This window comes from Mobula birostris, chromosome 23 (assembly GCF_030028105.1).
Source record: "Mobula birostris isolate sMobBir1 chromosome 23, sMobBir1.hap1, whole genome shotgun sequence".
NCBI classification, from domain to species: Eukaryota; Metazoa; Chordata; class Chondrichthyes; order Myliobatiformes; family Myliobatidae; genus Mobula; species Mobula birostris.
The window spans coordinates 51,153,099-51,180,363 of record NC_092392.1 but is presented as its reverse complement, the minus strand read 5'-3'; the positions used below and the strand labels follow the sequence as shown (position 1 = coordinate 51,180,363).

Sequence of the window (27,265 nt, the reverse complement as noted above, 5' to 3'; positions counted from 1 at the left end):
AAAGAGACCCTGTATTAAAATGTCTAAGTTACAGCTTCCCAGTAGTCTAGGGGGATCTGGATTTTCCAGAGATCATAAAATATCAATTAAGTTCCTTTTTATCTTATGTGGTTGACTAGGTTTGCAGGGACCCCTCCTCAATTTGGCTAGACATTGAAGCTTCATAAGCAAAATGCCCTCTTATTAATTTGCTTTTCCTCAATAAGATGAAACTAGTTAAGGAATATTGTCGCAATCAAATAATAATTAATATAGTCAGGGCTTGGAGGGCGGTACGACAAACTGAGGGCAACGCAGCGAAAATATCATCCTTCACTCCAATAACCAGCAGTCCAGATTTTCAGCTTGGCATAATGGATTCTGGATTTAAACTTTGGATTTCTAAGGGTATTTTCCATCTAGGAGATCTGTTTGATGAAGGAACGATGATGTCTTTTAGTCAAATAGTACAAAAATTTAACACACCCAACAAGGATCTTCTTCGTTTCTTTCAGATAAGAGATCATATACAGAAAAAAAACATCATTGTTAACTGATTTCTATAGTTCTGACATAAAAAAGAGGGTGTTTTGTTCTAAGGGTGAAGTCTCCATTAGTACTTTTTACAGCATCCTGAGGGAACGTTCTTGTGGAGAGGCTGAGCAGCTGGGAAAGGTCTGGGAAAGGTCTGGGAAGAAGAGCTGGGAGTAGAAATTACAGATGAAACATGGGAAGACATCTGTGATAATGCAAAGAAAATTACAGTTTTTAATAGAACTAAAGCATTGCAACTCAAAATTCTGCATAGAGCCCATCTGACTCCAGATCGTCTCTCGAAATTTAAGACAAGGGTTTCTCCAAATGTGTTCCAAATGTAAAGTAAATACTGGAACTTTCACCCACTGTTTTTGGACTTGTCCCAAGCTTCAGGCACACTGGAGTAATATTTTCCGTGAAATGAAAAGGATTCTGAAGATGGAGCTTGAACTGGACCCAGTGTCTTTTCTCTTCGGCTTACCCAGCGGTCGTATTATTAATGCTCATCAGAAAAAACTTTTTAACATCCTGACTTTTTGTGCAAGGAAGAACATTTTACTTTGTTGGATATCCGATAAGGCCCCTGGACTTTTTGGTTGGCGTAAGTTAATCATGAAATACATTCCTTGGGACTTTTTGACATGTATGGTACACTCAAAAACAAATAGTTTTCATAACACATGGCAACCTTTTCTGCAGTATGTAGATGTAAACCTGTCTGCTATACTAATAAGGGCTTTTGTATAGGATGTTGTGGTGATGTCTATATTTCGATGGAAGTGTTCTGAAAGCTGATATCTGTGAGGGGAAAAAATGTAAATGTATCTGTAAATTGAAAGTTTTGTTTTTAAATTAAAAAAAGATCCTATTGTATCTGCCTCAACCACCGTCGCCGGCAGCCCATTCCACACACTCACCACTTTCTGCGTAAAAAAACTTACCCTTGACATCTCTGACATTTAAAAAAAAATTAAGGAGATATGATTACAAGCAATTGTCGTATATTTTCAAAATTATGTACACAATCAGCTTATGAACATCTGTAAAAACAGAACCTGTTCACAAGCCATATCTATATTTACGACATCTATGGAAAAAAGCCCCAGTTTATTCACCCTTTCCTTTCTCACAAGATGCAAATTCACGATTTCAAAATATGCATGCTTCCAATGTAAACACTTAGATTTTCTTTTGAGATGTTAATTGGTTACGCGAAATGAGGAAAAAGTTTCTTTTTAAAAAAAAAGGTCCTCACGTCAACAAGCTACGACCAGTCAGTCTACTGGAAAGCACATCAAGGTAATTACACACGAGTCTTTTTTTTAAAAAAGTGTGATCTTATAGTAAAAGTTCAGATCAATTTAAATAACTACTACAAGTTAACTAATTTCACAGAGGCAATTAGTCTCGCAGGATTCAAATACCGTATTTATTTATCGGCACCCATCATTTTCAGATTGTTGCTATCTTTGAACAATACAAGCCACTCAATTAAAATGTAGCAAATGCAAAATGTGTTGGAAATACTCAAAGTTGAGCAGAATCTGGAAAGACAGAAAAAGAGTTAAATATTTTAGGCTGATGATCTTTCATCACAAGGTTGGAAAATAATCAGGTTTTATTCACTATGTTTAGTCAGAAGATCTTCAGTTTAAGCACATAACTCAATGGTAATTCAATGCAGGTAAATGTGGATTCGATTCCTATCAGCCACCTTGGGTGAAACATTATTTTACCCTGATGTCCTAAGTCCACTCAATGATGGATGCAATTTCTCACATAGCACAACTGGAAAATGAGCATGGGAATTATCCCAGTATCCTGACCACCTTTTATTTCTCAACCAAAATTCGAGAACACACTATCTAATCTATCTCATTATCATTTATAGTATTTTGCTAAAAGAAAACTGTTTTATACCATACAGTAAGAGTGGGCAGCACTGTAGGTTGCTGCTTCACAGCCCAGTGACCCAGTTACATCCTGAACCGCTGTACCACTTGTGCGGCATCTCCATTAGCTCTGTGACCACACAGGTTACCTCCAGTTGCTCAGGTGTATGATTCAGTAGGTTAAATGGCTAATTAAAACTGCCTCTAGTGTGGGTAAGGGCAAGAATAGGGAGGGGAGCTGATGGAAAGAATAGATTACAGGAAAATAGGCATCAAATGGAGTTGCTGTGTGAGCCAGCACAGACTCACAAGGATGATAAAGCCTCCATCTACATAACGAAGAAATATGGAAACATATGGATTATATTTTGAGTATTTCAGTGGGGATAAAATTGCTTGTGAACCCTAAGATCAGAAAAAAGCATAACATGCACTCTTTACAATAAACTTGTATTTAATACCTGTCACACATTATTTACACGCAAACACGAGGAAATCTGCAGATGCTGGAATTTTAAGCAATACACATTAAAATTGCTGGTGAACACAGCAGGCCAGGCAGCATCTATAGGAAGAGGTACAGTCGACGTTTCCAGCCGAGACCCTTCGTCAGTCACAGTTAGTCCTGATGAAGGGTCTCGGCCCGAAACGACAACTGTACCTCTTCTTACACATTATTTACAATTGCTTTTCACACGAGCAATACAGGGAATTAAGATGATGAAAGCTCCCGCGTACAGATGAGTGAACATTCTGTACAAAAATCATTGCATTCTATAACTTCTACTTCTGAACTATCTGTATATGCTTTGAATTAAGTTTTTTAAAAATATGAAAAATTGGCCAGTAATGGAAATAAATCAATTGATGCCACAACACTAATGCCTGAAGTTGGTGACCACCAACGAGCCTCATTCAACAATAATGAGATGAAGTAGCAGTACACCAGAGTTGTGATCAACGCAGCAAGAAAATACTTGCTAAGTGATTGACCCAAGGAAAGTTTTAAAGAGCATTATTTCACTGAAATTGCACTGTTTCAGCTTGACAACTGTAAGCAGTGTGTAACTATTCTCAAAGCAGAGAACAGTGCATTTTCTAGGAGCAACACTAAAGCACTGTAAAACCATGTTAGTACACCTCCACTACAGATCAGAGTAATGTTCACTTATTACTACCAATAATGTCTCTCAGTAGAACAAAAGCACCAACAGAATACTTAGTCTTTCAAAGACTGTTACCTTAAAAGTCACCATCCATACTTTGTGTGTTAATTGTACTTCATCAAAATAATTCAGAATCATTCAAAAATAAATTTAACCCACTATCTTTGAATCCTTATTTCACCAGTACTTAACACCCACTATTCAGTAACACAGGACTAACATTCATTAAAGGACGTAATTAAAATACTTGCAAAGCTGAATAGAATGACTCATGACTGTGTGACGCAGATAGAAATAAAGGCTCTCAATAGATTCAGATCATGAAATAGAGTTGTATGTCTAAATGTTGCGTCAGTAATACAGGTGGTGAGTCCCATGAATAAAGAGCCTCCAACATAAATTCTTTTAACATTAATTGAAAGTTTTAGCTTTAAAACATTAACAAATTTTGCTAATATTTCCCTATTACAGAAAACAAAACATCAAAACGGAGATGGAACTAAAGCAACTTAGATTCATCTCAAAATGATGGAATTGATGCTTTGGTTTTATGTTTCTTTAAAATTCTATTTTCCCAAAAAACATGAAGGTCACACAAGTAAATGCCAATCAGGAATGTTTTCTTAAAATCAGAGTACAAATCTGTAATTATTTATACGCCCAATTCTTCAATCCACTGCTATAATAGTTTCGGCACCATTTCATTGCAAGCACCTGCTGCATCTCATGGAAGAGACCTTTCTCGATTCCCTTAAAGACACGGGAAAGAATTCCGTTATAGTTTGTTTTCCTTCCATGTAAAAAATATTAGTATTGCTCTCTTCAGGAATTATAGATACAAATACAAAAGTGAAGTTTTTGAAATTGGCATGACAGAAAATATGGCAGAGAAAAAGAAATGTGCCATTGGCAAAGTGATAGGGTGAATATAATTTTACTAAGGATGTCCTTTTAAGTTTAATTCCGTAGGAGTAATCTGAGAGGGCAGGTTAGAACAGCTGTCCATTTTATTTTTCTTTGTTTACCAAGGATACTCGAAGCACTGTGTAGCATGAAGAAGAGGAATTATGTTTAGACAGTGTTCTCTGACTGGTTATATCAAGGGCTAAACAAAAAGGTACCAGAAAAGATGATAAAACATAGGAGCAAAATTTGGCTACTCAGCCGATCGAGTCTGCTCCACCATTCCATCATGGCTGATTTGTTATCCTTCTCAATCACATTCTCCGGCCTTCTCCCCATAACTGATTCTCTGACTAATCAAGAACCTGTCAAGCTCCGCTTCACATATTCTCAATGACTTGGTCTCCACAGCTGTCCGTGGCAATGAATTCCACAGATTCACCACACTCTAGCTAAAGAAATTCCTCCTCATCTCTGTAATAAATAGACGTCTCTCTATTTTGAGGCTGTGCTGTCTGGCCCTAGACTGACCTAATCAAGGAAACATCTTCTCCACATCCACTCTATCTCGGCTTTTCAATATTCAATGGGTTTCATTAAGTTTTTTCTCCCCCACCACCCCACTCATTCTTCTAAATTCCAGTGAGTACAAGCCCAGAACCATCAATCTGTCCTCATATGTTAAACTTTTCATTCACATTAATCTCCTCTGGACCCACTCCAATGCCAGCACATCTTTTCTTAGATAAGGGGCCCAAAACTGCTCCAAGTGGGGTCTGGCCTATGCCTTAGGAAGCCTCAGCATAACATCCTTGCTTTTATATCCTAGTCCTCTTGAAACGAATGCTAACATTGCATTTGCCTTCCTCATGAACAAATCAACCTGCAAGTTAATCTTCAGGGAATGCTGCACAAGGGTTCTCAAGTCCTTTTGCACCTCTAATTTTTGAATTTTCTCCCCATTTAGGGAAGTCTATACCATTATTCCTTCTACCAAAGTGCATGACCATACATTTCCGTGCACTATATTCCAAATGCTACTTCTTTGCCCATTTTCCCAATCTGTCCAAGTCCTTCTGCAGACTCTGTGCTTCCTCAACACTACCTGCCCATCCATCTTCATATCATCAACAAACTTGGTCAAGAGCCATCAATTCCGACATCCAAGTCACTGAAATATAACATAAAAAGAAACAGTGCCCATACCAACCCTTGCAGTAAACCAGCAGTCACCAGCAGCCAAACAGGGCTTTTATCTTGTTAAATTGCCTCATGTGCAGCATATAACATAATAAAAGGAAAGATAACATTAAGGAAGTAAACAATCAGGATAGGACTTTACATTTTCCCCTGCTTGGGTTGTGAAGTATCTTGTTAAAGAGCAGCTTCTGAACATAGCAACACACATCAGAGTTGCTGGTGAACGCAGCATCTCTAGGAAGAGGTACAGTCGACGTTTCGGGCCGAGACCCTTCGTCAGGACTTCGTCTTCTTTCAGTTAGCCCTGACGAAGGGTCTCGGCCCGAAACGTCGACTGTACCTCTTCCTAGAGATGCTGCCTGGCCTGCTGCGTTCACCAGCAACTTTGATGTGTGATGCTTGAATTTCAAGCATCTGCAGAATACCTCATGTTTGAGCTTCTGAACATAACCAGTTTTTCAGCTAAAATGTGCTTGCCTCTAGTTGGCAGTTTCACAGCACACCACCATCAGCATCCTCCTTGGGGTTAACCTGTCTCTAACTTCCACATCAGTGATTTGTAAGGTCCTCAGTTTTCTCCCCACAGTCCAAAACATACTGGGCATTGTAAATTATTCCATGAATAGGTTAGGGTTAATGGGGTTATCGGGGATTGCTGGCACAGTGTGGCTCGAAGGGCCGGAAGGGCTACTCCTCAGTATAACGCTAAATAAATATTACCCTATCTTGGTCTTTGTATGACATACAGGCATCTTAATGTTTAGAGTATGAACACAATAATAATAAAGAACTTAAGATTTTAAAAATTGAACGTCCCCTATATACTCTGCAGGTTGGGCACCATTTGTGAAGAGATTGATTAATGTATATATAAATAACTAAAGTTGGAAATCTATCAGGTTTTAAGTTCGAAGTGAAGGGAGAGAGAACAAGGGATGTTTCAGTGATTACTCTCCCATTCCTTGTAAATCATGGATATCAGCTGACTAACTGCAACAGTACCATTTAGTTCATTAGAGGCCACTGTTTACATTGATCTTCAGCTGTACATCCCTGCAAATAGGGCCAGGTGAACTCAAAGCAGATCAACTTTTTCAGACCAGTAAGTGTTTGCTGCCAGATAGCATCTTAAAAACTGTAATATTGATTATTTGTATCATATCTATAATTTATGCTGTCAGAACAACTACGCTAATGGACTGTATATGGACTCACTTTGTTGACAGTTCACAGGCAAATTAGTAGCACAATGAGAAATTCTGAAGGAAACATTTCAGTTGCTCTCCCAAGTCAGAGTACAAAATACAAATTGCACTTACTGATGCAAGCACATACAGATGAAGGATATTGACTTAATTTTATTGTATTCTAACCCAAAGTGGCAATTTCAAGTATAGCATCCATTCTGAAGATACAGTATCTCATGGTACCCAAATGATTTAAAATAATCAAATTTTATTTCAAAAAAGAAAAAGCAATTCCACAGATCTATAGTATAACTAAACAATGCTGTCTTGAAAGACTTAAGATAACACCTATTTAACACAATTAGTCACAATAATACTGGAGGCACAAGATCAAGTTGAAGGAATGTCTTCAAGAAAGTTGCTCACCTCATGGCACCCCAAAGACTTTCCACCATCTACAAGCAAACTGATAGAATACTGATGTGAACAGGGCCTGCATTTTCTCTTTCAAACTTCCATCCTAACTTGAAAATACATCTCTATTCATTGATCACTTGCTGGAGCTAAATCTTGGATACCCCTACTCAATAATATTGTGGACGTATCTTTCATCAGAAGCAGGACAATGCTTCAAGGCAGCGACTCAGTACCAACTAGTGGATAATCACAGATGGTCAATAAAAGATGGTCTTGCCAGCTTGGTTACACAGTTAAACAACGAAGCAAAAAAAAAAAAGACCTTGAGGTTCCAAATGAATCTAGGAAATTCAAGCATTTTCCAGGCCCCATATACAATTTTTATACATTTCTTATTAGCTAAATGGCAAATCAACAAGCAACTTTCATTCAATGTCAGTACAGCTAAAGAACTGATTGCTGACTTCAGGAAGAGGAAGGAAGCAGAAAATGTGCCTGTCTATTTTTGTAAAACAGTGGTAGAGAGGGTCAGCAGCTTTAAATTCCTTGGTATTAACATATCAGATACCAAGCACATAGATGTAATCACAAGGAAGGCACGTCAGTGTTTTTATTTTCTCGGAAGATTAAAGAGATTTGCCAAGTTTCTTAACACTCAAACTTTTACAGATGTACTATTGGAAGTGTCCTAACTGATTGCATCAGGGTCTAGTCTGGACATCCAAATGCACAGGAATACCAAACCTGCCAAGTCGTAGACTCAAGATGGGTACATCTCTTCCCACCATCGGTAGTATCTACATGAGATGCTACCTCAAGAACACAACACACATTATCAAAGATCCCACCATCCAGGTAATGCTATCTTCTCAAACCTATCATTATGTAGGAGGTACAGAAGCCTGAAGTCCTACACCACTAGGTTCAAGTACTGCTACTCCCTTTAACCATTTGGCTCTTAAACAACCTGCATAATCTTATTCACTAGCTCGCTACAGCATCACCATGATGACTTTGCACTACAATAGACTCTGTGTTTTTAGTTCTAATTGAGTTATTTCTTGTAAGAATTACTGTATGCATAATTTCTGTTTAATTTATATTTTCCTTGTAAATATTGTGTATCTGATGCTTTGTACCTGTGATGCTGTTTCAAGTCAAGTTTTTCCATTGCCTCTGTGCTTACATATACTTGTGCATATAACAATAAACTTGACTGACTTTGAAATGGTGCATCATGTCTATAATTTGCTGATAACACAGTCAGTAATAATTACTCAAACCTCTTAGCAATACAATTCAAAGAATTGAAGAAGGCATATGATTTGCTGAAGGTATTAATTTGATATTTCAAAAGAATGCTTTTGAAATTTTATTAATAATTTATAAAATAATTTAGTTTATACTTTATTGTCAACTAAAAGCTTTAAAGTCTTGCCTTTATTTTTAAATGAATGCTTGTTATTTTTTAAGACCTGAATTCATTAAACAGAAAATAGAGATTTGACATTTATGAGCAATCAAGGGTGGGATTATGGTGAGACTTGTGTATTCCAAGGCTCAAGGGAAATATAATTATTTGGACTTCCCATTTTTTATGGACCTTCGTCTTAATATTGCACACACAAGCTAGAAATGAGGAGTAAAACGAAGGACCACTGCCACTTTCTACAGAAAAATAAAATGAAGGACTCTCAGAACATCACAGAAAACATACCCAGGAATGCCAGTGCTCTTCATGCAGAGCTTGCATGCTTTCCCTGGCTTCCTCACACACCCTAAAGCCATGTAGATTGGCTGGTTAACTGGTCTCTGTAAATTACCCCCAGTAATTATGAGTGGAGAGATCTGAGAGTACTTAATGGCAATGTAGATTTCAGGAAAGGACAAATAAGGGATGATGAAGAAAGGAAAGAAGATGAACACAAGATTAGACTAGTGAATTCACAAGGTTGTCAGCTGTCTTTTTTTCCCTGCAGACACTCAATGGAGTGCAGAACAAAACAAAGTTGTAAACTGCCAAGTTCATCCTGCACACATGGCCAGCATGCAACAAGTCACAATTCAAATTTCCAGATTCCCCAAGTTTCAATTGTCCTTCAGTCTCAATCCTGACCAAAAAAAAACTAAACTCCTGAAGGTTCTGTGGTACAGAACTCATAGATTTACAATCCGTGCATGAAGAAATATATCCTTATCTTCAACTCCATAAAGACAATCCTAAACCCCTTGTTCTAAACCAGGGGTCGGCAACCTTTCTGCCTCTGTGGGCCAGATCGCGTATTAATGAGCGGACGGTGGGCCAGATAAATGCCATAAAAAGCTTCAAATATGGGAATTATCCATTTAAATACATCTAGTTATATTTTGCCTCAAGTTAATGAATAACACATGCTAGAAAATCATTTGTGCTTAAGGTTGCCTACCCCTGTTCTAAACTCTCCACCAGGAAGAAACAACATTTCAGAATCTATTCTGTCATAAAGACCTTAATTTTTAAATTCCAGTAAGTATAGGCCAGAGGACAAACTCTCACTTCAAACTCTACTAACCGTGGGGGAAGAAAAATCTCAGTAAAATGACCTGAAAACAATACGCCTTTTAATATGAGACAATATAGCGGATGCCATGTCTTTATGATTTCAGGAAAATGAGCAAATGGAGAATAAATGTTTCTCTAACTCTAGGAGTCACAATACATGATGATCACTTCAAGAACTTTATGACAATCTGTGCTGATTTGTTATTCTCTGGCTTAGCAGAAGATTACTGTATCTAGTCTTCACTTGAGAAGAGCTAAAATCTACCCCTTGCAGATGACGATACCAGCATGCCTTTGGTTTGGAATATGAATAAAAAAGGTTTTGCTTTTGTCAGTTCTACTTTAAGCGCATGGGTAGATGGGAAGATCAGATGGTTAGATGCCAGAATATACACACACTGCTTAAATAGTACATTTAGATTTACTGTTCACTAATAGCCATGAGATTGTTTTGGAACATTTTAGTATTCCATGTGGGATCTGTGTTTCTCTCATTGGAACAGGCTAAGTGAATTGAAAGCAGTAAGATTTAATTACCAAAGTTTAAGCATTCTAGCACCCTTTGTTGTATACATAAACTGATTTTGCAGCTTTTTTATGTTATAAAATACATTGTTTTGGTTAGGAGATAAACCTAGCATAACAATAATTATATTTATTAGTACAACATAACAGATGTTAACACTAAATTTTTTTCAACGATTCAATGTTGCTTAAGTAATTTGCATTTTGCAGAAATGAACTTAGCCATCAAATGTATATTACAAATGGTGTATTCACAACATTCCAAAGGCACTGAACATTCAGATAACAGACAGCAATATTAAATAATTCAAGGTGCATAGCAGGCAAAAATTAACAACAATGCTCTGGAATTGTGTAGGAGGAAATAAATTTTTAAAATAATGTAAAAGAAAATATGGATTGATTTTATTTATTACCAAATAAGCACTGGAAATAATCAGCTTCCAAGTATCTAGCATCACTTAAAAATGAAGCATAGGCCAAAAAAGAGACATAAAATACAGATAACTAATAGCATAGTTGAGTAAATGTAAATTTTAAGGAATGCCCCGAAGGAGGAAAGAGAAGTCAAATAGTGGAAGAATGAGAAGGGAGGGGATTTCCAGAGTTCAGTGGTAGATAGCTGAAGTTATGACCACTGACAATGATTACATTTGATAAAAAGAGGTTAGAACTGAAGGAGCACAGAGCTGCGGATTTGGGAGCTGGAGGTGACTTTTGGAAGCTGTGGGACTGACCAATGTTCGAGAATTTTTAAAATCATAGTTTTACTTAGACTTCATTTAAGCACAAGGATGATGTGTGAAGGAGGGCTTGTTGAGAGTTTGAATGTGAATAGCATAGATGTGAATAAATTCTGGTAGGACAGCATTGATGTGAAATGTTAATGCTGAGCACTTTCAGCACTGTCTGTTTTATTTGTGACTTGAATTACCTTAAGTTTGGTCGAAGAGGAGAACTCTCTCTCTCGATCACGGATATTCAAGAGGAGAACATGTGGGATTGTGTTAGATTATTCATTTCTATAGGTAAATAAGGCAGGGTGAAAGCTGTTGCAAAAAGAGCCAAGTCTGAATGTTGGGGGCAAAAATGCCGCAAGGGCAGAAGGAAAGGCCGCTATTCAAGATATTCTGTCTATCCTTTTCTGGTCAGGAGTGGAACCAAATCAGGACTTTACCCCACAGAGAAATGGAGTTTTAATTGATATGTGCTTGTGAAGGTGAAACATTTGACATGATTTTCATTTCCAGTAACATTTCGTCTGATTCAACAAATGGTCAGGAACAGATCAACTTCAATACGATTGCGAATTGATTGCAGATCCTCGGTTGCTTGAATGTTCTCAGCTGCTATCCAAGTACTTTTGATTTATAAACAAGATACGTCCAACGTATTCAAGAATGTATTGTTGCGTATGAACATTTCATCAGATATTACCTTCTTCTATGGGGCCCAATTAAATTTTGCTGGAAATTAATTCTGTTACAAAATACCAGACCTAATTTCGTTTTGGTTGCAAGATATGGTGCACAATTTTGTAGGCTAATTTGAAAGTCAAGTAACTTCAATAGTTTATTTAAGTGTTACTTCAAATTCCTTATTTTTCACTAGCCTAAAACAAAAATAAAGTCTTTAACAAAATCACAAACAACAGGGATTCTGCAGATGCTGGAAATTCAAGCAACACACATCAAAGTTGCTGGTGAACGCAGCAGGCCAGGCAGCATCTCTAGGAAGAGGTGCAGTCGACGTTTCAGGCCGAGACTCTTCATCAGGACTAACTGAAGGAAGAGTGAGTAAGGGATTTGAAGTTGGAGGGGGAGGGGGAGATCCAAAATGATAGAAGACAGGAGGGGGAGGGATGGAGCCAAGAACTGGACAGGTGATAGGCAAAAGGGATACGAGAGGATCATGGGACAGGAGGTCCGGGAAGAAAGACAAGGGGGGTGGCTGTGAGAGTCAGTAGGTGAGAGTCAGTAGTGAGAGTCTACTATAAGCCTACTGACTCTCACAGCTATCTGGACTATTCCTCTTCTCACCCTGTCTCTTGCAAAAACGCCATCCCCTTCTCGCAATTCCTCCCTCTCCGCCACATCTGCTCTCAGGTTGAGGCTCTTCATTCTAGGACGAAGGAGATGTCTTCCTTTTTTAAAGAAAGGAGCTTCCCTTCCTCCACTATCAACTCTGCTCTTAAACGCATCTCCCCCATTTCACGTACATCTGCTCTCACTCCATCCTCCCGCCACACCACTTGGAATAGGGTTCCCCTCGTCCTCACCTACCACCCCACCAGCCTCCGGGTCCAACATATTATTCTCCGTAACTTCCGCCACCTCCAACGGGATCCCACCACTAAGCACATCTTTCCCTCCCCCCCCCTCTGCATTCCGCAGGGATTGCTCCCTACGCAACTCCCTTGTCCATTCGTCCCCCCCATCCCTCCCCACTGATCTCCCTCCTGGTACTTATCCGTGTAAACGGAACAAGTGCTACACATGCCCTTACACTTCCTCCCTTACCACCATTCAGGGCCCCAAACAGTTCTTCCAGGTGAGGCAACACTTCACCTGTGAGTCGGCTGGGGTGATATACTGCGTCCAGTACTCCCGATGTGGCCTTTTATATATTGGTGAGACCCGACGCAGACTGGGAGACCGCTTTGCTGAATACCTACGCTCTGTCCGCCAGAGAAAGCAGGATCTCCCAGTGGCCACACATTTTAATTCCACATCCCATTCCCATTCTGACATGTCTATCCACGGCCTCCTCTACTGTAAAGATGAAGCCACACTCAAGTTGGAGGAACACCTTATATTCCGTCTGGGTAGCCTCCAACCTGATGGCATGAACATCGACTTCTCTAACTTCCGCTAATGCCCCACCTCCCCCTCCGACCCCATCTGTTACTTATTTTTATATACACATTCCTTCTCTCACTGTCCTTTTTCTCCCTCTGTCCCTCTGAATATACCCCTTGCCCATCCTCTGGGTCCCACCCCCGCTTGTCTTTCTTCCCGGACCTCCTGTCCCATGATCCTCTCGTATCCCTTTTGCCTATCACCTGTCCAGCTCTTGGCTCCATCCCTCCCCCTCCTGTCTTCTCCTATCATTTTGGATCTCCCCCTCCCCCTCCAACTTTCAAATCCCTTACTCACTCTTCCTTCAGTTAGTCCTGACGAAGGGTCTCGGCCTGAAACGTCGACTGCACCTCTTCCTCGAGATGCTGCCTGGCCTGCTGCGTTCACCAGCAACTTTTATGTGTGTTTCTTTAACAGAATGTTGGAATTAATTACATAGCAATAGAACTAGCAATTCACACCTAGAGATTCTGAAAGCCCTTCAGAAAAATATGGCAACACATTCAATAAAAACATGTGGGCTGTAATTCTGGACAATGGTTACAAGGTATCATAAAACAAAGACAAGAGCGTGCTGCAAATAAACATTTAATAATTCTTACAACCCTGATAAAATTAGACTTTCTTATTAAATTCAGTTGTGAATAATTTGAAATGTTCATTGAAATGCTCCTATAACCAATAGACTCATTGTCAAGTACTCTTTAATCACATGTTTTTGATAGTTACTGTTTGTTTATTTAATATTATTATTATTTCTTCTTTTTGTATTCGTATAGTTGGTTGTCTTCTGCCCTCTGGTTCAACATCCTAGTCAGGTGGTTCTTCATAATCATTATTCTACAGAATTGAGTATGCCCACAAGAAAATGAACCCAAGGGTTGTATATGGTGACATATGTACTTTGATAATAAATTTACTGTAAACTTTGAACTTGAAATTGTTGTATATTTCTAAGCCTACTTCTATAACATATACTTTTAAAAAATAATAAGTTACTAGTAGAATATGCAAACTATTTTCAAGTGCAAAAGATATCAACATAGCTTATCTTCATCTGTCGTACATTCTGTATCATAAATTCTGAAGGGTACCCTTCTGAATACTGAAATCTATTCAATTAATCTGCACAGAATTAATGGCACAATCTATGTTCATTTACAATAGGATTTACAGGGAAAGCATCTTGAATGAAGACTGGCCCAAACCTTAAACCTTTTCTAAGAACATTCTAACAGTTTATCTTATACAAAACATAAACTTGTGCATATAAAAAAGGATTATGCTATTTATACAGAACAAATGAATTAGCAGCCATTTATTCAGCTCTCAAATAAAAACATACATTTGTCTTGAGCAGCTTTAAGAAGTGATCATGCAATACTACAAAATATTTTTCATCATAAACTGAAGCTTATCAATTCTCAAGTGTAACATTATTCCACAACTAGAAGCCCCATTAAGGTGAAATTACATTTTCTCCAAATTGCTTAAGTGCAACTTCTAGGGGAAGTAATTAGAAATAATGAGATTCAAAACAGAAACATTTCAAATGTATTACATACAGCAAACCTATCGCTAAAATTTCTACCAAATAGAGATTAGATCCCAAAGGAAATTACAATGCCACAGTAGCATTACAAGTGCACAGATATACAAGTATTAGAAGAGAAGTAAAAATAAAAGATCAGTTTTAAAAAAGTTAGTTAAAAGTAAGATAAATAGCAATATAATCATCAATTCCAGTCATTTTTGGATCCCAAATATTTTCACAAACTTCTTTTAGAATGCAAAATTTCCCTTTATAACCCAACAGACTTTTTCCAATGGAAGTGGAAAACCACCAAGCATCTTCCTTTCAGGATAGTTGACAGGTTAAATAAAAGGAAGTAGTTATACAAAAACCCTCAATAAGCTGTGAATTCTCTTTGCAACTCATCTTCAGTTAAAAAGATGCATTGGAAACATAGTGATGCACATTTACCACATTTAGATACCAGTGCATCACATTTATTAGTACAGTTATTTTGCCCTCTCAATGAAACATCTCTGAACCAGCTCTGTGATATCTTCTATAAATACTTCAATTTTAACAGTTCTATGTTACTTTACTGCCTGAAATTTTTGAATAAAAATAATGCTGCTGTAATTTTACAATATCAAGATGTTGATAAATGCTTTGAGCATGCTCAGTGGCCAGTAAAATAAGCCACAGCTACTAAACTTGAAGTAATTGCTGATTTCCGAGTATTTCCTGAAATAAACATGCCTGAAGCAAAACACTTAAATTGTGGAGAAATGAATAAAGTGCTAAGAGCATAGAAAATATGAAAGAGACAAATTCGGCAGCCTAACTAGAGTAAGCAAATTCCCTTCCAATACAGGACACTCTGCAGATACTGGAAATCCAGAACAGCACACAGAAAATGCTGGGGGAACTCAGCAGGTCAGGCAGCATCCATGGAAATAAATAAATATTTGATGTTCCTGGCCTAGCTCCTTCATTAGGACTGGAAAGGAAGATGGAAAATGCCAGAATAAAAAGGTGGGGGGAGGGGAAGAATGACAAGCTAGATGTTATTCTTGGTGATAGATGAAGCCAAGTGGGTTGGACAGGTAGAGGGCTGTAGAAGGAGGAATCTGGTAGGAGGAGAGTGGTCCATAGGAGAAAGGGAAGAAGGGGCACCAGGGTAAAGTGAGGAGTAGAGCTAAGAAGTCAGAGTGGGAATAGAAGATGGAAGAGTCAAAGAAAAACAAAAGAGAAAAAAATTACCAGATGGAATAATCAACATTCATGCCATTAGATTGGAGACTACCTGGACAAAATGAGGTAATACTTCTCCACCCTGAGAGTGGCCTCATTGTGGTAGAAGAGGAAGCCATGAACCAACATGTCAGAACAGGAATGGGCATAGGACTTAAAGTGGTTGGCCATTGGGAAATTTTGTTTTGCAGATGGAGCAGTAGTACTCAACAAAGCAGTCCCCAAATTCTCACTGGGTCTCACAAATGCAGAAGTGACTTCATCGGGAGCACCGGATACAATAGACAACTCAACAGATTCCCAAGTAAAATGTTGCCTCATCTAGAAGGACAGTTTGGGACCCTGAATGGAGGTGAGGGAGGAGGTGAATAGGCAAATACAACATTTCTCTCACTTTCAGGGATATGTGCCAGGAGGGACATTAGTGGGAGGGACAAATGGACAAGGGAATCATGACGGGAGCAATCCCTGCAGAAGGCAGGAAGTGGGAAGGAAGTAAAGATCTGTTTGGTTGTAGTATTTCACTGAAGATAGCAAAATTTGTGGAGAAAGATTAGTTAGACATGGAGGCTCATGGGGTGGTAGGTAAAGACAAGAGGAACAATATCATTGTTAAGGCAGCAGGAAGATGGGGTGAGCACAGATGTCCAGGATATGGAGGAGATGCGGGTGAGGGCAGCATCAATTGTGAAGGAACGGAAACCCCGTTCTTTAAAGGAGGAGTACATCTCTGTGGTCCTGGAAAGGAAGCCTCATCCTGGCAGCAGATACGGTGGAGACAAAGGAACTGAGAAAAGGGAATATTATTTTTACAGAAGATAGACTGGGAAGAGGTACAGTCAAGATAGCAGTGGAAATTTGTAAGTTTACAAAAGATGTCAGTAGACAGTTTGTCCCTAGAGATGGAGACAGAGAGAGATGGAGAACAGAGAGAGGGGTGTCAGAAATAGACCAAAGGAAATTAAGTGCAGAGTGGAAGTTGGATGCAAAGTTGATGAAATTGATCAGCTCAGCATGGGTGCATGAAGCAGCATCAATCCAGTCTTCAATGTAGCAAAGAAAGATTTGGGAAGCATTGCCAAGGAAGGCAAAGAACATGGATTGGTCTATATACCCAGTGAAAAGGCAGGCATAGCTGGGGGCCATGGCTATTCCCTGAGTTTGGAGAAATTGGGATCCGAACAAGAAATTGTTGAGGGTGAGGACTAGTTCTACCAGATGGAGGAGGATGGTGATGAAGGGAAACTGGTTGGCTATTTTGTCAAGAAAGAAGCAGAGAGCTTTAAGGGCTTCTTGTTGGGGATAGGGTCTGGACATCCATGGTGAAAATGAGGTAGTCAGGCCCAGGACATTGAAAGTTGTTGAGGAGAACGAGAGTATGTTAAGTGTCGCAGATGTACGTGGGAAGGGACTGAATCAAGGGCAATGGAATGGAGATAAAGTATGCAAACACGAATTCAGTGGGGTAGGAGCAGGCGGAGACAATGGCCTACCCGGAGAGTCAGATTTGTAGATCTTGGGTAGTGGGTAGAAGCGAGTAGTGCAGGGTAAGGAACTACGAGTCTGGTGGCAGTGGATGTGAGATCTCCAGAGTTGATGAGGTTAGTAGAGGTGTGGAAAACAGTGGCCTAATGGTCCAGAGCGAAGTCCTTTCCAAGAGGCAAGTAAGATGTGTCTTGAAGTTGCTGCCTGGCCTCACCAAGGTAGAAGTCATCCCACCACATGACAACAGCAGTCCCTTTGTCTGCAGGTTTGATGCTGAGGTTGGGATTGGTGTGGAGAGAGGGGAAAGCATAACATTTGGGGGGGGGGGGAGGAGGGTCAAGGTCCAAGGAGGTCAAGCTAGTTTATGTCTCATCAGCAATTTAAGATGAAGAAATCCAGTGCAAGCACAGAACTAGAGTGGGATGTCCAAGAAGGGAAGGGTTGGACACAGGAATAGGGGTCATCTGTGCAGGGTGGGGAATTCTAGCCAAAGAAGTGGTCTTGAAGTTGGAGGCAATGGAAGTAGAGCTCGGCATCGTGGCAGGCACAGAACTCACTGAGTGGCAGGCAAAGGGAATCAAAGGCCCGTGCCAAGGACAGAACATTCCACCTCAGAAAGGGTAAGGCCAGAGAGGATGGTTGGGGTGTTCAGGGGGGTGGTGGGGAAAGGTTCTGAGAACCCAAGAGGTGACAGGGAAACCTGAGAGATTTGGGGTTGGAGAGCTGTGGTGGGGGAAGGGGAGCCCAGGGGCCCAGTGGCAGTGAGGAAAGTCTCAGCTTGGAGGTGGTAGCAGCCAAGGTTGGGGCTGGAGATGGAGGCTACATAATTCACTATCTCAAGAAGTCTGGTATTGGCGGAACAGGAGTTGGTTACAGTGCGAGCTGCGATCTAGAGCCACGCAAGCCATCAGAATCAGAGTTGGAGTCGATGGGACCCGCAGTCTGGAGGCTTCTGATCGAATGGAGTTCCAAGCAGAAGGCAGCAAGGGCCATGGTCTGGAGGTGTCCAGGGCCATCAGAAATGGAGTTGAAAACAGTGGGATCCATGGTTTGCAGGCGCACATTTGAATCAAGGTCTGAGCGGGAAGTAGCAGTGGCCGTGGTTTGGAGGCGTACAGGACCGGAGTTGGAGACAGCATAATCTGTTGTCAGGAGAAAGGCAATCTCGCTATTCTTACTGAATGCGAGGAAGGCAAAGAACTGGCAATTGAAGGCATAGATCTGAAGGATGATGAAATTTCAGAGGAGTCCATAGCAGGCGGAGGAGAGAGAGGCCTGGAGCTGTGGCAGAGACTGAGAGAGAGTCCGCAGGTATTTCCACAAAGCTGAAAGGATGGTGTGTAAAATTCAGAAGGAGAAGCTGTCTATGTACCTGGGATCCTCAGTTGGTCCAAACCCGGAGGCCTGAAAATGGAGCTGGAAGCCCTATGGAACATGACTGCAGTGAAGACAAGTTCCCAGGGTGGTACATGGCTGTGGTAGTGAGTCTGGGTGAAAACATGGTCAACAAGTTGGAGGGCAGCAGAGATCACAGAGTGGGAGTAGTGAGAGAGGGTCTCACTGAACTCCCAAAGAGAAGATTTAAATTTCTTCAGGGTAGGCATAGCTCAAAGAGACTTTGCAGTGGAGCAGCAAATCATAAACACAAGAGATTCTGCAGAAGCTGGAAATCAAGAGAAACAGACAAAGTGCTGAAGGAACTCAGTAAGTGAGGCAGTATCTATGAAAGTGAGTAAACATTCAACATTTTGGTCCAAGGCTCTTCATCAGGACTGGAAAGATAGGGGGAAAGATGCCAGAATAAAAAGTTGGGGAGAGGGAGAGGATGACAAGCTAGGTGATAGGTGAAGCGAAGTGGGTGGGAAAAGTAAAAGGCTGGAAAGGAGAGGAGAGTAGACCATGTGAGAAAGGGAAGGAGGAGGGGCACCAGAGGGAACATCAATTTCTCCATCTGGAATTTTTTTTTCTCTTTTTCTTTTCCGCTCCCGCTCTTCTATTCCCCACTCGGGCCTCTTAATTCTTCTCACCTGTCTGTCAACCGCCCCCCCCCCGTGCCCCTCCTTCTTCCCTTTCTCCCCTTTCCCTGCTCCACAGCTTTTTAAATTCTGCCGCCTTTCCCCTTCCTTTCCAGTCCTGAAGAATGGTCTTGCCCGAAACATCGACTGTTTAACTTTCCAGAAATGCTGCCTGACCTGCTAAATTTCTTCTAATTTCGCAGATTCTGAGCTCATTTTGCATGATTTATTCCTGTTCCTTTCCATGAATAGCACATCACAATATTTTACACCCAAGTTTAAAACAGCAGTAAAAACATCTTGTCCAAGGAAATGTTTCAAATACATTGTCAATTTGTCAAGACAGAAAAATAGCCCATCTGTTAAACAGCAATTAACTAGTTGTTATGTGATAACTGATCATAAAATTGACTGCATTCACCAGTTAAGAAATTCCTCCTTCAACAAACTAATATCGTTTTTGTGTAAAATGGCCAGAACTGGTCAATCTGATTGAGTAATTGCAAGACAACAATTTTAACATTTGGAAAAATGAATCTTGCCCATTTAACAGCATTTCTCTCAATTGATCCTCATATTTTACAAAATTCTATGTTCCTCTATATTATTGCCGTCACCTAGAAAAACTCTTGACACTACTAGATTCAGACTTGCTCCCAAAATGTATTCATTCTCACCACAGAAAGCCACATCCAGAAATCCTTATAGCCAAGTAAGCTAGTCTTATCCATTCATTAAACATCAGTTAGACAAACAATGTACAGTGGATGCTGGTTAATTTGGACATCAGTTAATCACGGCAGCTGTTCATTCAGCACAATTCTTAAAGAAGAAAATTAAATCATGAAATTAGCTGGAAATCTTTTATTAGGGACACTATGCTGCTTAATTGGGACCGGAGACTACTGCCGAACAGTTTCTAACCAGTGTCAGCCATGTGCACTTCTGTGATTGTTAGCCATTACACCGCCCTTAAAGCAAATAAATTTTAACTGGTGTCACTTGTGTGTTTGTATTCAAAAAGCAGTGATTTTTATCACTAATAAGTTGGCGAGTAATAAAGAGTCAGACAACTCATAACTGTTTTGCTTACTGTAGTTTCAAGCATTTAGGCTTGGAGATTCCAGCAACAGCTGAGAGTGAAAATGAAACCATTTCACTACTTCATGTTAGGAACTACAAAGAAATTGAAGGAATTGACACTCATTTTGAATGTTACAATGAAACTGAAGATTTGGAGGATGCCATCGTCAAAAGCATTGTTTGAAGGTGTCCACGCTAATTTGGTTCACTTACACACAATCAAAAAGAACACAGCAGATTCTACCATCAATAAATACAAGGACCTAATGCACAATTTTATAGTAGTGTAGTAGTTTCAGTAGCATTCTACTAAAGACAGCAGCAAGAAGACAGCAAAGCCTGGAGGTGGATGCTGCTTGTCTATGACAGCACTATGTAGATGTCCTCATTGGTGGGAAGGGCTTTATGCATGATAGCCTGGGCCATATCCACTATTTTTGTAGGATTTTCAATTCAAAGCATTGGTGTTTCCATGCCAGACTGTGATGCAACTAGTGAATATACTCTCTACCACACATTTATAGAAGTTCGTCAAAGTCTTACATGTCATGCTAAATCTTTGCATTCTTCAAAGAGAGAAGAGGCGCTGCCTTACTTTCTTTGCAATGGCACTCACATACTTGACCCAGGATAGATCCTCTGAAATTATAACCCTAAGGAATTTAAAGTTGCTGACCCTCTACACCTCTGATCCCCTGATAAAAACTGGCTCACGGACCTCCAGTTTCCCCCTCCTGAAGTCGATAATCAGCTCCTTGGTCCTGCTGATATTAACATGATGACTTTCATTTTAAGTTGCAAGAGTGTAAAACCCATAGCTTCCGATAACTTTAATCTTCCTCATAACTTGGAAAATTATTTCAGGAAGATGCAATTTCCAAATACACATTATTGTACTGCTAACAGGCATATACAAGTTTATTACAACTTGACGAAAAAGAATCCTCCCTCCTTTCAGTATCCAAGGAGAAACCTGGTCCTTGCTTCTCTCAACTGTCAAGCAAGATGCTAGAACCATCTCCTCCAGATATAGATTCAGAGTGCCAGTTTGCTCCCTTCCCCATGTTCCAATGTTGTGCTTGCTCCTTCTTCCCAAGGCAGGCTGCAGTCCCATCTGTTTCCACAACTAACAGTAAGAGGCTCTTCCTCTCCAAGTGTCCTATCCAATTGTCAGTTTCTTCCCATTCACTCCCAATGCTTAAGCAAAGGGGCATTTCCCCCCACCCCGTCCCTCTACAGCTCCCCAATATCCAAGACTGCCCAACCTTGAGGAAAGGAAACTGGTGGCATATTTTGCCTGCAAGATTGAAATGGCTATGTCAATTAAACCTTGCTGTGCAGTGGACTACTGACCAAAACTGCCGCAGACCATTCAGTTGACCTTTTACAGTGTACCAGACATTCCAGAAGAAATTCATTGTGGCTGCAAATTGAAGGCTGTAAGACAGTAGAATGCACTGTTCAAGTCAGCAATTTAGAAGATTGTGCAACTTTTTAAAAACAGGTTTGATCTGAAGAAAATTGAATGTGTGGGATCACAGCAGACAGAAAATTTGTCATTTATGTACAAATAATATAACTGGTTGAAACAAACATATTGCTACTTCTATAATGCAATTTCCCTCCTACAGGCCTGGCCATTCTCAATGTGGACAAACTGATGTCAGTTTAGGATTCCCATATGTGTCAGGGATGATGACTCACTCCCACTACCACTGAATCCATTGAGCTGGGAGAACTGCATGTCAAAACTCACCAAGCTGCCCACACGTTTACCTCCAAAGGACCAGTGTTTTCTTTCACAAATTTTCCTTATTGTATAGTTGTAAAATCTCTTAGAATCTATTTTAAACTTCTTGCTGGCTTACATTCATTCTATTTCCCTTCCCATCAGTTTCTTGATTATCCTTTATTGACTTTTCAAGCTCATTGTTATTTTGGAAACAGTATCAGCTTCTTTTAATCTAATAAATGTCTCAGTTAGCCACAATTGTCTGTTTCTAGTCATATTTGCTGAGAACTTTTTATTTAAATCTATATTGTTATTTGACTATAATTTTAATTTCTATTAGCCACTTGTTTCTTCAAACCCCTACCTGTGCCTGGGTTGTCATTTCCAAAGTACTCAAAGCCAGTGTAACAATAAGCTACATGATAGCAAGTGACTTAAGCACTTTAGTATTAATTATTTTAGCCTTTATGACTTTTCAGTGCACTTCAATTTTGAGGCCAAAAATAATGGGACCCTATTTTGTAGCTTGCAATCTCACAGTAATTAATGATAGACACTCAGCTTAAATGATTCCTTACCAGTAAAGACAGAGTTCTATACATTATTTTTATTTTAATTTTACATTAAAATATTTCCTATAACTATAAAAGCAAATTATACTGAATTCAAAATATCAGACATAATCAACACTCCCTCTATTTTTTTTAACAGGTGCATGGGCCGACCATTACTCTGAGCAGGAATTTTTTTTCATGACCTGAAAACTGCAGGGCTCTCTAAATGTTGTTTTTTGTAATATGCACATCAAACACAAACCACAACTCACACACATGTAAGTGATGTCAAGGAGGTCAAAGCAACTGATAGGCACAATGGCAAAAGTAAAATGCTTTGACTAAATGGTGTCAGCGTTCAGCAGGCTGGTAGTTTTTAAACAATGAGTTTCAACTTCCATTCTCTGTTTATTGTTACAATTTGTAACAATGTGGTAACTTGAAATACTGACAATGTAAATACATTGGAAGCACTAAAAAGTAAAAGTTGACATGTTTACTATTTAGAAAATTTATGGATTATATTCATTAACACATCATTGATTTAAGGGAATTTCACAATTATATTAGCAAATATAATTGCCGGGACTTGAGAAACTCAGTTACAGAGAAAGGTTGAATAGGTTAGGACTTTATTCCCTGGAGCATAGAAGAATGAGGGGAGATTTGATAGAGGTATATAAAATTATGATGGGTATAGATAGAGTGAATGCAAGCAGGCTTTTTCCACTGAGGCAAGGGGAGAAAAAAACCAGAGGACATGGGTTAAGGGTGAGGGGGGAAAAGTTTAAAGGGAACATTGGGGGGGGCTTCTTCACACAGGGAGTGGCGGGAGTATGGAATGAGCTGCCAGACGAGGTGGTAAATGCGGGTTCTTTTTTAACATTTAAGAATAAATTGGACAGATACATGGATGGGAGGTGTATGGAGGGATATGGTCCATGTGCAGATCAGTGGGACTAGGCAGAAAATGGTTTGGCACAGCCAAGAAGGGCCAAAAGGCCTGTTTCTTTGCTGTAGTTTCTATGGTTCAAAGATTTTAAAATTATATTAGCATTATATAAAAGAAAATTCCAGCTGCATTGACTATGTGCATTTCAGTTACTGTGCGACCCTGCACCCGCACAGCTTAGAGGGTACAGTGGACATAATGTATTTTTCACAAGAATTACAATACATTTTATTTTAAAATGTCTGTTTCAATAATAAACTATCCAAAATAATTGTCCAGAAACTTCATCTCATTCGAATTAAGCTCATTCTACAATTTTCAACTTCCTTGAACTACACCACAAATAAATCCTGCGTACATAGTGTATAACAGTCCAAGGAAAATGTCAATCACTAGATATCACAACAGGTTTAACATCTGCACACCCAAGTTTTCTATTAAATTGAGTATGTAAGATAATCACTTTTATGGCAATAAGATCCTCAAGCTACTAAAGATGGTTTTGGTCAACTAAAAACTAGAAGACTAATGAAGTATTACTTCAATTTTATTCAACACATGCTCCACCAATTCCTTTATTATGTACTATTGGATCCGTTCAATCGTTTCATTCACTTTTCAACTACTCTCAAGGCATAGAATTAGGACTGATCTAATAATTGTGAAAATTATAGATATTCAACCACTTACTAACCAGTTTCCTGAACAATGATTGGTGACACCAGGAAAATTTTAAATTCAAAAAAATGTCATGCCTCAATTTATTTGCTTTCAACAGTAGATAATAACTATATCAAAGTCTAATGTCAGACACATGATGGACATACAGAGAGGCCTATGAAGAAAAAGCAGGTAAGAGTTCAATAGCAAAATAACCTTAGGGTAGCAGATTCTTCTTCAAATGACCCACTCTTCTTCAGCAATAAAATAATGGACTGTACAAAGCAATAACAGCTCCAAAAAGTAACAAGCTATCTGATGTTGAAGTACGAAATAATAATACTTCTACTTCTAAGAGATGTTCCACATTATAATAGAGCAACCATATAGAGAACCAACAATTTTTCACTGAAGCCAAATATAATAGCCCATGATCTTAATTTAGAAAGAAGACAGCAAGCGAAGTAAATAGCCACGTTTCTGCAATCATGTGTTAATTCTGTTTGGTTAAAGGACTTTCAACCCAAATTAAAGCACATTTAAATAAGCTTTTGAAAGTGTTTCCCAATGCTTAGCTAAGCTAATTGTTATATAGGCACAATCTATTCATTCATTGGCTTAAAATAAAAGGCCACAAAGACAGAGGAAAAGAACAAAATGTTTCTGGCCTGCCCACCCATCACCACTATTTTATCATTTCGTGTCAATGTCACCTTCCGTACAGATAGTCCTGTGCCTAGCATCACTTTATGTACATAGAGTCAATGTATTTAAGCTATCTTACGTATTTGTATTTATTGTACTTTTTATTATTGTGTTTTTTATGCTGCGCCGGACCTAAAGTAATAATTATTTTGGTCTCCTTTACACTTGTGTATTAGAAATGACATTAAACAATTTCAAATCTTGAATATATACTTCAGCTGAAAATTTTTTAAAAAATGTTATTTGGTTCAAATTAGTGAACAATTTGGCATGCTGACCTTCAGCAGCTGAGGCATTGGGTACAGATGTTGGGATGTTAAGCTGCAACTGTACAAGACATTGGAAGCTACACTTGTGAGTATTATATAGCAAATTTGCCAATGACACAAAGCTGGGTGGCAGTGTGAAATGGGAGAAGGATGTTATGAGAATGCAGGGTGACTTGGACAGGCTGGGTGAGTGAGCAGATGCATGGCAGATACAGTTTAATGTGGATAAATGTGAGGTTATCCACTTTGGTGGCAAGAACGGGAAGGCAGATTATTATCTAAATGGAGTCAAGTCAGGAAAAGGGGAAGCACGAGATCTAGGTGTTCTTGTACATCAGTCACTGAAAGCAAGCATTCAAGTACAGCAGGCAGTGAAGAAAGCTAATGGCATGCTGGCCTTCATAACAAGGGGAATTGAGTATAAGAGCAAAGAGGTCCTTCTGCAGCTGTACAGGGCCCTGGTGAGATCACATCTGGAGTACTGTGTGCAGTTTTGGTCTCCAAATTTGAGGAAGGACATTCTTGCTATTGAGGGAGTGCAGCGTAGGTTCACAAAGTTAATTCCCAGGATGGCGGGACTATCATATGTCAAAAGATTGGAGCAACTGGGCTTGTATAGTCTGGAATTTAGAAGGCCGAGAGGGGATCTTATTGAAACATATAAGATTATTAAGGAATTGGACATGTTGGAGGCAGGAAGCATGTTCCTGCTGATGGGTGAGTCCAGAACCAGAGGCCACAGTTTAAGAATAAGGGGTAGGCCATTTAGAACGGAGTTGAGGAAAAACTTTTTCACCCAGAGAGTGGTAGATATATGGAATGCTCTGCCCCAGAAGGCTGTGGAGGTCAAGTCTCTGGATGCTTTCAAGAAAGAGATGGATAGAGCTCTTAAAAATAGTGGAATCAAAGGTTATGGGGATAAGGCAGGAATTGGATACTGATTGTGGATGATCAGCCATGATCACAGTGAATGGTGGTGCTGGCTCAAAGGGCCGAATGGCCTACTCCTGCACCTATTGTCTATTATTGTTTGGTCACCTGCTGTAAGAAAAGTGCCAAAAAATTGGAATGAGTTTAGAAAAAATGTACAAGGATGTTGCTGGAACTTGAGAGACTAGATTATGAGAGAGGCTGGGCAGGATAGGACTTTATTTCTTGGAATACAGGGGAGTGAGTAGTGATCTAAGGTGTATAAAATCATACATGGACTGACTGCATACAGGAAAATCACAAAGTAGATGGCATAGTCTTAATAAGAGGGAAAAAATTATTGAGAACTTAAGGGGCAACTTTATTTGCACAGAGGGTGGGACAAGCTGCCAAAGGAAGTGGTTGAGGTAAATACAGGAATGTTTACAAAGGCATTTGGATAGGATAGGAAAGGTTTAGAGGGATATGGGTCAAACGCGACCAAATGGGAGTAGCTTAGATGGGCATCCTATTTGGCATGGATGGGTTGGACCAAAGGGTCTGTTTCCTTGCTGAATGACTCTATTTCATTCAATGAACAGTTGCATTATGTACAGTATTTAGTTACAGTAAGCAATTCCAAATTGACATGTCAGTATTTTTGGTACGAGATACGTCAATATATTTAATGCCTTATTTACTACTTTGACAAATGTTTTATGATGCAACATGAAAATCATTAATAATGCTTGTACTTTTCATTGAAAATGCTTACTGAGAGAAAATAATTCATTTATATGGTCACTGTCCAACAAATAAACATTCATGTCTTCATTCTCCTGCCATAGAGGGAAATCTATTGCATGGGAGAGTTAGGTAAGGGATGTTGGTTTATCTTTATTTGTAAGATTTAGTGAAGTCCACTGCCAAG

At 39.4% G+C, this 27,265-nt stretch overlaps 1 protein-coding gene across 7 annotated transcripts in view; it reads right to left on the bottom strand.

Moving 5' to 3' along the window:
- plekha5 (pleckstrin homology domain containing, family A member 5) overlaps positions 1-27,265 on the bottom strand; it is a 298,352-nt gene that overhangs the window by 208,457 nt on the left and 62,630 nt on the right. Inside the window, exon 1 of one of the 7 annotated variants that reach the window (XM_072241803.1) lies at positions 3,650-3,711. The exons of the other annotated variants lie outside the window; for them this stretch is intronic. The gene's annotated coding sequence lies outside the window, so the exon portion shown is untranslated. Of the gene's footprint in view, positions 1-3,649; positions 3,712-27,265 lie in introns of those variants that run through there. 7 annotated transcript variants of the gene reach the window in all.